The following is a 10047-nucleotide window of genomic DNA, read 5'->3' on the forward strand; positions in this document are numbered from 1 at the left end:
ATCCATTTTGAGTTTATCTTTGTGTATGGTGTAAGAGAATGATCGAGTTTTATTCTTCTACATATAGCTGTCTAATTTTCCCAGCACAATTTATTGAAGAGGCTGTCTTTTTTCCACTGTATATTTTTTCCTGCTTTGTTGAAGATTATTTGACCATAGAGTTGAGGGCCCATATCTGGGCTTTCTAGTCCGTTCCACTGGTCTATGTGTCTGTTTTTATGCCAGTACCATGCTGTCTTGGTGATCACAGCTTTGTAGTAAAGCTTGTAATCAGGCAACATGATGCTCCCAGTTTTGTTTTTGTATTTCAACATTTCCTTAGCAATTTGGGGTCTCTTCTGGTTCCATACAAATTTTAGGATTATTTGCTTCAGCTCTTTGAAAAATACCGGTGGAATTTTGATCTGAATGGCATTAAAAGTATAGATTGCTCTAGGCAGTGTAGACATTTTAACAATGTTTATTCTTCTGATCCATGAGCATGGAATGGTCTTCCATCTTTTTGTGTCTTCTTCGATTTCTTTCATGAGTGTTCTGTTGTTCCTCAAGTACAGATCCTTTACCTGTTTGGTTAGGTTTATTCCCAGGTATCTTATGGTTCTTGGTGCTATAGTAAATGGAATCGATTCTCTAATTTCCCTCTGTGTTTTCATTGTTAGTGTATAAGATATTCCTAGATATTTTATTCTTTTTGGTGGCAGTTATAAATGGGCTTGTTTTCTTAACTTTAATTTTTGCTACTTCATTATTAGTCTATAGAAATTCCACAGATTTCTGTATATTAATTTTGTATCCTGCAACTTTACTGAATTCATTTATCAGTTCTAAAGTTAGCTGAATCTTTTGGGTTTTCTGTATACAGTATCATGTCATCTGCAAATAGAGGGTTTTATTTTTTACCAGTTTGGATGCTTTTTCTTTTTTTCTCTTTTCTGGTCACTACAGCTAGGACTTCCAGTACTCTGTCGAATAAAAGTGGTGAGAGTGGACATCCTTTTCTTTTTCTGATCTTATATTAAAAAGCTTTAATTTTTTTTTTTTAACCTTTGGGTGGTACTAGTTCTGGCTGGGGCTGCCTGCTTGGTGTAGCAGAGCAGGAGTCAATTTGGAGAGAGATGCCTACCAAAGCAGGTAAATTTGACAGGTTGGGTCTTCAGGGGAGTGCCAGGATGGGGCATGAGGTGCTAGCAAAGAAGATGGAGAGCGTTAGCACTCATTCCCAGAAGTTTCCGGCCATTTAGGTTGGGGAGTAGGGTGGTAAGGAGAAGAGAAATGGTGCCTGTGAACCCTTCTGTTTGCAGAGAAATGTCTTGCAGATCCCTTTCCCTTCTGCACACGTTCTATGATTATTCAGAAATCTCCTTTACATATACCCCAGGTAATTTTAAAACTACTGCTTCTTTGCTGTGTCTGGGCCAAGTTATTTAGTATACTGGCTCTTTAAGGATGGGAACTTAGTTTCCTATTGCCCTCCTGCTTTCTAGGAGTTAAGTCCCACTGATTTTCAAACCAGGTGTTTTGGAGATTTTCTTCCCAGTAGGGGTCCCCAATGTCAGGGGTGCCTTAGCACTTCTCCATGCTTGTGATGTCCCTTCCATTTGTCGTTGGTCACATGGTGGTGGGAGTGGTTTCATTCCCAACTGGGTCTCTGCCCCTCCTACCCTTTAACATGTGCCCTTTTCTCTATGGGTAACTGTGGAAAGTCTGTTCTGCCAGTCACCAGATTGTTTTCAGAGTTAGTTGCATAGATGTAGCATTAATCTTTGTGTGTCTGTGAAACAAGGTGAGCTCAGGATCCTCCTATTCCACCATTTTCTCAAAACTCCAGTGTCCCATTTTTAATGTATAATTTTATAATTCTTCTGGATTTCTTTCTTTTTGATATTGAATTAAAGTGTATTCAATAGCTGTTTTTTTATTATATTGTTTTTATATATAAAAAAGCCTTTTTATATAGTTTTATGGTTTTATTAACAGAAATACAATGGACACATAAGCTCTCTGTCTATTCATTTTCTTCACTGTGCAGCCTGGCATTGGGATTTGTGACTCTGATGGCCAGCTGGACTGCTGTTTCCACAGTGGCTTTGTGATTCTTGGAGGAGACATTGTGAGCAATCTCTGCATGGCAAGATTTGTTGCACATCAGGAGCACTTCAACCTCCTTGATGTTGTGGACTATGAACTTCAAGAAGCCACTGGGTAGCATGTGCTTTGTTTTCTTATTGCTCCTCTAACCGATGTTGGGCATCAAGATCTGGCCCTTGAATCTTCTGTGTAGCCTATTGTCAGTGTCTCTGGGTTTCCACCAGTTGTGCCTAATTTTGACATATCGGGCTGGCTGGTTCCTGTTAACTTCTTGGTCCTCTTTTTAGTGATCTTGGGCTCCATGAGAGGTCTGAGGGTGGCCATGTTGCTGAGTAGAAAATGGCTGCTGCCTCCACAGGCATCACTGAGGAAGAGACAAAGAAGCCTTTATTTATTTATTTTTTAAGATTTTATTTATTTATTTGAGAGAGAGATGGAGAGCATGAGCAAAGGCAGAGGGAGAAGCAGACTCCCTGCTGAGCATGGAGCCTGATGTGGGGCTCAATGTGGGGCTCCATCCCAGGCTCCTGAGATCATGACCTGAGCTGAAGGCAAATGCTTAATGGACTGAGCCGCCCAGGCACCTCAAAGCCTTTACTTTTTAATTCTACTTTGAATAAATGGCACTGGTGAATATCAGGAATACATCAGAGAAGGTTAGTTGCCCAGTAGGAGGTCTTTATTTTGATGGATTCATACTGATTTAGGTCAGGCTGTCCTTGAAGGAAAAGAAGCTTGAGCATATATTAGGTTGCATGATAAGCATATGCTGATATTTGACTTTTTTTGACTTACAAAACTGACAGTTTCACATAGTTCAACTTAATTCATCTGAGTTGGATTCCTGCCTCAGGGTAGAACTATTTCAACCAGGTTCATACAGATTGATACATAGGGCAGAGTACTACTTTCACAACTTGTAATGGCCCCCATAACTGCCATGGGAAATAGCTACTGGCACACTCTGGCCAGAGTGACAGTTCCACCCTATAGGTGGATCTGCACAAGAAGTGAAATGATAAGCCAGTTCCTAGCAAAGCTGCACCCTATATTCCATCAAAGCGTGTATCTCTCTCTCTCTTTCTCTTTTTTAAAGATTTTATTTATTTATTTGAGAGAGGAATGGGTGAGAGAGAGAGAGCACACAAGTGGGAGGAGGGGCAGAGGAAGAGGGAGAAGCAGACTCCCCACCGAGCAGGGAGCTCAGCATGGGGCTTGAGCCTGGGACTCTAGGATCATGACCTAAGCAAAAGGTAAATGCTTAACCGACTGAGCCACCAAGTGCCCCTCTATATCTCTTTTGAAGGAAAAAAAAAAAGATTGTTAAAAAAATACACTTAAAATATGTCCAAGACTTATGTAACAATGTCCAAGATTTATGTAACAATGAAACAAAAAACCTGCAAATCAAATAGAAACAAAAGTATAAAACCAATTTAAATGAACCACATTGATTTACTATGACAGTTTTTTCCCCTCTAAATCATGAATCGCAATATTGATATGGTGCTGATTTCAACAGTGAAGAGTCTCATGAGTCTGCATGAGTAACTTTCCATATGCATGTGATCACTTGGTTTTCTCAACATTCATCTCTACTGCAAAACCTCCATTTGTGCAGCAAAGAATGATCCATTTGGTTTTTCCCTTTGTGTGGATGTGGCCAACTTTGCTCTTTTGGATAGAAGTTTGACATTTTTTTTTTTTTAAAGATTTTATTTATTTATTTGACAGAGAGAGATCACAAGTAGACAGAGAGGCAGGCAGAGAGAGGGAGGGAAGCAGGCTCTCTGCTGAGCAGAGAGCCTGATGTGGGACTGGATCCCAGGACCCTGAGATCATGACCTGAGCCGAAGGCAGCGGCTTAAACCACTGAGCCACCCAGGTGCCCAGAAGTTTGACATTTTTTAATTAAAAGTACATTTCACAGTTAAAAGGTACTCTTTGGTGCCAGAGCTCTTTGTTTCTATAAACCCTTATTGAGGTTCAGAAGGTAGCTCTTGGTGATATGTGGTGATCTTCTTCTTTTTTTAAAGATTTTATTTATTTATTTGAGGGGGTGTGAAGGGGGGCAGAGAGAGAGAATCCTAAGCATACTCCCATACTGAGATCATGACCTGAGCTGAAGGTAAACACTTAACTTAGGGATTGATCTCACAATCCTGTGATCATGACCTGAGCTGAAATCAAGAGTTGAATGATTAACTGATTGAGTCACCCAGGCACCCCTATGTGGGGATCTTCTGTAGATTTCATACCTTGTGGGAGCACTATGCCTTATCTATAACATTTTGCTAGTACTAATACTAATCAATACTAGTACTAATGCTATAATATATATAATATATTGTATATACTAATACTATAATACTCTAATATAGAGTATTTAGTAAGTAAAATGGCTAGAAAAGGGTTTTTAGTTACTATTATTTTAATAATAAATATCTAATTGAATATAAGTTCCATCTATGCATTAAATCTTGGTTGGGATTGTATCCCTCTGCTTTTCCTTTCTATAGACATTTTTTTCTATCAACTATCATTAGATTAGAAAAACATTACCAAGTTTCTCTCCAAACCTTCCATCTCCTAATTGCTGATGAAGGATGATGGACTTCAGTCTTTATGGATGTGAAAAAGTTAAGTAATGACTCAGAAATTTAATAACTGTACAGGGATTTTAATATCAATTTTGCCATCTACATTGCCAACATATCACTTTATTATTTTAGGAAGAATAAACAACAGCAAACAAATCTTTTTAAAAGAAGCCTAAATTATATCAAAGATCTCCTTGTAGTAGTTTTTTTTTTTTTTTTTAAGAAAAAGTGTCCAAACTCAATTACATTGTTCTTTCGATTTATAGTTGGTGAGTAGACAAAGGGCTCTTGGTCTAAATGTTACCTGTTCCATAAGTATAAGGTAAAGAGTTAATACCTTTAAATAATTTCTGAGGGGTACTCCTCTTACATTAATTATTCAATAAATTACTGATGAAATTAAGAAATCGCAAGATTTTAAAAAGTAATCTATGATGTAATTGATATAAAATTAGTTAATTTGGATGTTTGTAATGTATCCTTATGTTGTTATTGTAAGCTTTTAGTGACTGAAACATAGGAGACAAAAAAGTCAGAGAATATGAAGTTATGTTTCTTTTTAACTCATTCATTAGTGTATGTAACAAATATTAATTGAGCATTTGGCCCTTGACCTAGATACCAGGAATGGACAACTCAGTGGCATTGCATACGTTATTTCTTCCTCTAAGAATGCCTTTCTACTAGTTCTCCATCTGGAAAACTACTCATTCTTCCAGATTCAGTGAAAAGAATATTCCCTGTACACAGATAATAATTAGTTGGTCAAGCTTCTGTGCTTTGATATATTACTTGTTTATTGTATATTACTTGTATATCGCTAAATAGATGTAAGTAACACATAATATACATATTATATATATATGTATACATATATTATGTATACACATAATATACATACCAATTCAATATATCTACCAACTCAAGTGTAAACTCTTCAAGAACTTGTCCTACTATTAAATTTTTAGTATCTTTCCTTTTGCATTTTAAGGTACATTGTTTTCCTGTATCAAATTGTGGTAATCTTTAATGTCTCATTCTTTAAATGTTATGTGAGTAGCACTTATTTATGTGGTAAATATTCTTTCATTTTTATTGGCAGTGTAATATCACATGCATGAGCCATAATTGATTGAGCCATTTGTCTACTTTTGGTTAATTAGGGTATTGTCAATTTTCTAGCTTTATAAATAAAGCTGAAATCCTTGAAGATAAATACGTGTCCTTATCTTTGATTATTTATTTAGAGTTAAACATTTCTATGAGTGATAATATTGAGTCACATGATATGAGCAGTGTCAGAATTCTCACCATAAATGGCCAAATGGGTCTCTAAAAAGTCCGTTCTGTGAATAATATATGAGAATGCTTATTTTACCTTACCTACCCTTACCAACCTTAGACATATCATTTCAAAAACTCTGTCAGTTTTTTTTTAAGATTTTATTTATTTATTTGACAGAGATAGAGAGCACAAGTAAGCAGAGTGGCAGGCAGAGGGAGAGAGAAGCAGGCTCTCCACTAAGCAGGGAGCCCGACGTGGGGCTCAATCCCAGGACCCAGGAACCATGACCCGAGCTGAAGGCAGCTGCTCAACCAACTGAGCCACCCAGGTGCCCCAAAAACTTTGTCAATTTTGTATGCAATAAATAGCTCTTTATTTTGACTGATTTTATGTTCTTATATTATCTTCTGTTGCAATTTGGGAGGAACATTAAGAGCCAGAGTTTAAGGGCGGTTGAAATAGAAAGTTGTATAAATCCAATGTGAGATATTCCCAATCGCTTTGTAATGTCCAGGAGACGCCAGAGGATGGAAAAGCTGCTATTTGGCAAGTGGGGTCTATTACTCTAGTGGCATGGGGAAAAAACATTAGTCATGTGTAAGCTCCATGAGCAAATGTTAACTAGGGAGTCGTTCAAGTTAAAATGAATTTTATAAAATAAATTTTGAAATCTAAGATCATTATCTGTATAGAAACCCATTATTAACCAAAATTAGAAGAACAATTTCTTTTGTATTACAAATATGATAGAATATTACAGTTTGTAGGTGTGGCCCATAGTTCAAAAGTTGGGGTCCCATGTTGGTCAAAGGGTTCTTATCAGGAGCTGCCTGGGACTGTTCATCCCCTATATCCCATATGTTATCCATGTAACTCGGAGGTATCTGTTATGGTGTCTTAGTTACATTTATTTATTTATTTATAAAAATACTGTATTTATTTATTTGACAAGAGAGAGAGGAGAGAGGGACCATAAGCAGGGATATGGGAGAAGGAGAAGCAGACTCCCCACTGAGCAGGGAGCCCTACACAGGGCTCGATCCTAGGATCCTGGATCATGACCTGAGCTGAAAGCAGACACTGACCTGACTGAGTCACCTAGTCACCCCAGTCTTTGTTACATTTAGTACTGTTGTATATTTTGATATTCTTCATTTAGATTAGTGAATCTCTGGTATTATTTTGCTGCCTTCTCTCTGAACAGATCAAGGCTTTTACCCAAACATTACATCTGTGCTGTGGATAAGTTTGCTTTTCATTTTTTTAAAAAAGATTTTGTGTATTTGACAGAGATCACACATAGGCAGAGAGGCAGGCAGAGAGAGAGAGAGGAGGAAGCAGGCTCCCTGCTGAGCAGAGAGCCCTGATGTGGGCCTTGATCCCAGGACCCTGGGATCACAACCAGAGCCGAAAGGCAGAGGCTTTAACCCACTGAGCCACCTAGGTGGCCTGCTAATTTGCTTTTTGTTGCTATCTTATCACTTAACTATTTAACAGCATGATCCTTTGGGGCTACATGTAGGGCTTTGAAGTTTAATTACATTCATTTGAACATCCTGAAAAATCACTGCAGTGCTCAATCAGTTTTTTTCTCTTTAGGCCTCTCCCCTTCATTTGTATTTGGAGGAAGGATGAGTTGGCGGAGAAGTGAGAGGGAAGAGAAAGGAAACCATTTCTCTTTTAATCTTCATTTAAGGCTTTAAGATGAAACATCAAAGAAAATAATTCCGTATCTTAATCAAAATGAACTGATTCGGCTCATGGTAAAAAGTTGATTTGTAAAAATACATTTGAATTTTAACTTCAAGGTAGGGTCAGAATTTTTATAGGGGTGACTATATATATATATATATACATATATATGTATATATATATATATATATATACTTATGGTAGCTAGACTTGGGAAGTGTTTATTATAGACTTTGTATCATGGTTGTCAGATGTAATAAGTAGATAAAATCAGGGGCATCCACTGACATAAATAATATTTACTCTTACTTTACAGATGACAAAACTGAGGTGAAATTAAGTGCAGCTAATAAGAGACAGTATTAGGCTTAGAACTCAGGGCTCCCCATTCTAACAAGAGTACTCTTTCTCTGTGTCCAGATCAATACTTTCCAAACTAATCTGCATATGAGTCATCTGAGGATTGTGTTAAACTGTGGGTTCTAATGCAGCAGGTCTGGGGCAGAGCTTGAGATTTTGCTTTTCTGACAGGCTCCCAGGGCATGCTGATGCTGCTTATTTACAAACTACACTTTGAGTGGCAAGGCCTTAAACCCTTCTCACTTGGAGAAATAAAAATGACCTTCTGTAATGAGAAGTGAAGACAGAACAATTAATCCACTTACCAGCTTATCAGTGTGCTTATTAAGTATTTTATTTCCTAGAAAATCTTACATTGGTTTTTTGATGATCCTTGAAGATAGTGGTTTTGTATACACTTGGTGTGTAGTCTGATCCAGCAAATACACCTTTGAGTGTATCTAAAGTGGCAGATACTAGCAAGAAAATTAGTGCTTTTTAAGTGACTTAATTTTTTGAAATAATAGATTGAAAACAAATCCAAATTAGATAATGTGAAGTAATTATGACACAGAAAGTTTGGGTAAATCATGGGTAAAATCACTTTCTAAATCAGTTGTGTGGAAGATTTAATTGAAGGGACTGACTATACCCCTTTCTCTTTTCTTTGTTAGGCTTTAAATAGACAATGAACAATACCAGCTGTAATCTAATTGAAGTCAGCAGTCCCCAGGTGTTCAGTTCAATAAACTGACTACTTAAAATTTAGTTTAATGATAGTCAAGACAGGGTTTCACTGATAGTAGAAGTTATAGCAGGAAGTCCATTTCTGTCAAGAGTATTCTAAATTTTAGAATACATATTAGAGTTAGAAGTACTCTTAGAGATGAGGATATCATGTGCCTAAGCTCCCCTTCCCAGTGTCAAGCACACACATTGAATCCAAAAGAGATTTAATGACTTGCTGAAGGTCAGTCAGCTTACTGGTAGCATAGTGTTTATTAGAAGCTTGGTCAGTGATCACAAAGTCAACTTTTGCCAGGGCCAGATAAAAAACAATTTAGGGTTATGTATTTTAACATAAAAGAGGGCATTAGGGAATGTTGCCTGCAGCTTACCTGAAAGAGTCACTGAAACACAGATCTAGTTGATTATTTACAAGTGAAAACAGGGACTCAGTATAGCCAGATCATCTGATTTTTTTTTTTTAAGAGAGTACCTCTGGCTAGGGGTGGGGTTAGGGAGGGGCAGAGAGAGAGAGGGAGAGAGAATCCCAAGCAGGTTCCATGCTCAGTGAGGAAGTGGATGTGGAGCTCAATATCGTGAGCTAAAATCGAGTTGTCTGCTTAACCGACTAAGCCACCCAGGTGCCCCCTGATCATTTGATTTTTAAATAAAAGCTGGTAATCCACATACTTTATGTAAAAGATCTCAATTTTGAAATGCTGACAACAAAGAAAAACAAAAACTGTGAATCAGACAAAACACATTTACAAGGTAGATTTGGCCCAAGGGGCTGCAGTTTTACGATCTCTGATCCAAGCTTTTTTCTCCCAATTTAGCGTATCTCTACCTATGATTGCTAAAAGCTCTCTGAAGTTTCCTTAGTGGGGAGGTCAGGTGGTTGGGGTTCTGCTCCTTCCAATACCCTGTCAGTAAGGTCTCAACCTGAAGATCATTTGGAAAGAAGGGCTCCAAATAATGATGAACAAAACCAATATCCTTCCCACTGTCCTTGAAGCAAAAGCATTTTAATTTATAAGGCCAGTGAGGAAAAGTGAAATTGTAAAATAAAGGAGGAATTCCTGCTTCAAGAGGGAGCTATCCTGAATGGGCGGGCATTGGTCAAGTTTTCCCAATAACAAAGCATAATAATCAGCTAATTTTGGTACTGGTTATTGTTGAATATGCCTCTGAAATATATGCATATACATATATGTATGTATGTGTATAAGAGAGAGAGGACACTCTAATTAGAGAATTACCACTTTTTTTTCTTTCCTTTCCTCATGGTGTAGAAAGAGAACTAAGGCCAGTCATAAA

General features: G+C 37.5%; 1 pseudogene; it reads right to left on the bottom strand.

The window, feature by feature from the left end:
• Positions 1-2005: 2005 nt before the first annotated feature.
• LOC111151604 lies at positions 2006-2412 on the bottom strand (annotated as a pseudogene).
• Positions 2413-10047: the final 7635 nt, after the last annotated feature.

Source organism: Enhydra lutris, unplaced genomic scaffold (assembly GCF_002288905.1).
Source record: "Enhydra lutris kenyoni isolate GAN:26980312 unplaced genomic scaffold, ASM228890v2 scaffoldscaffold2, whole genome shotgun sequence".
Classification (NCBI taxonomy): domain Eukaryota; kingdom Metazoa; phylum Chordata; class Mammalia; order Carnivora; family Mustelidae; genus Enhydra; species Enhydra lutris.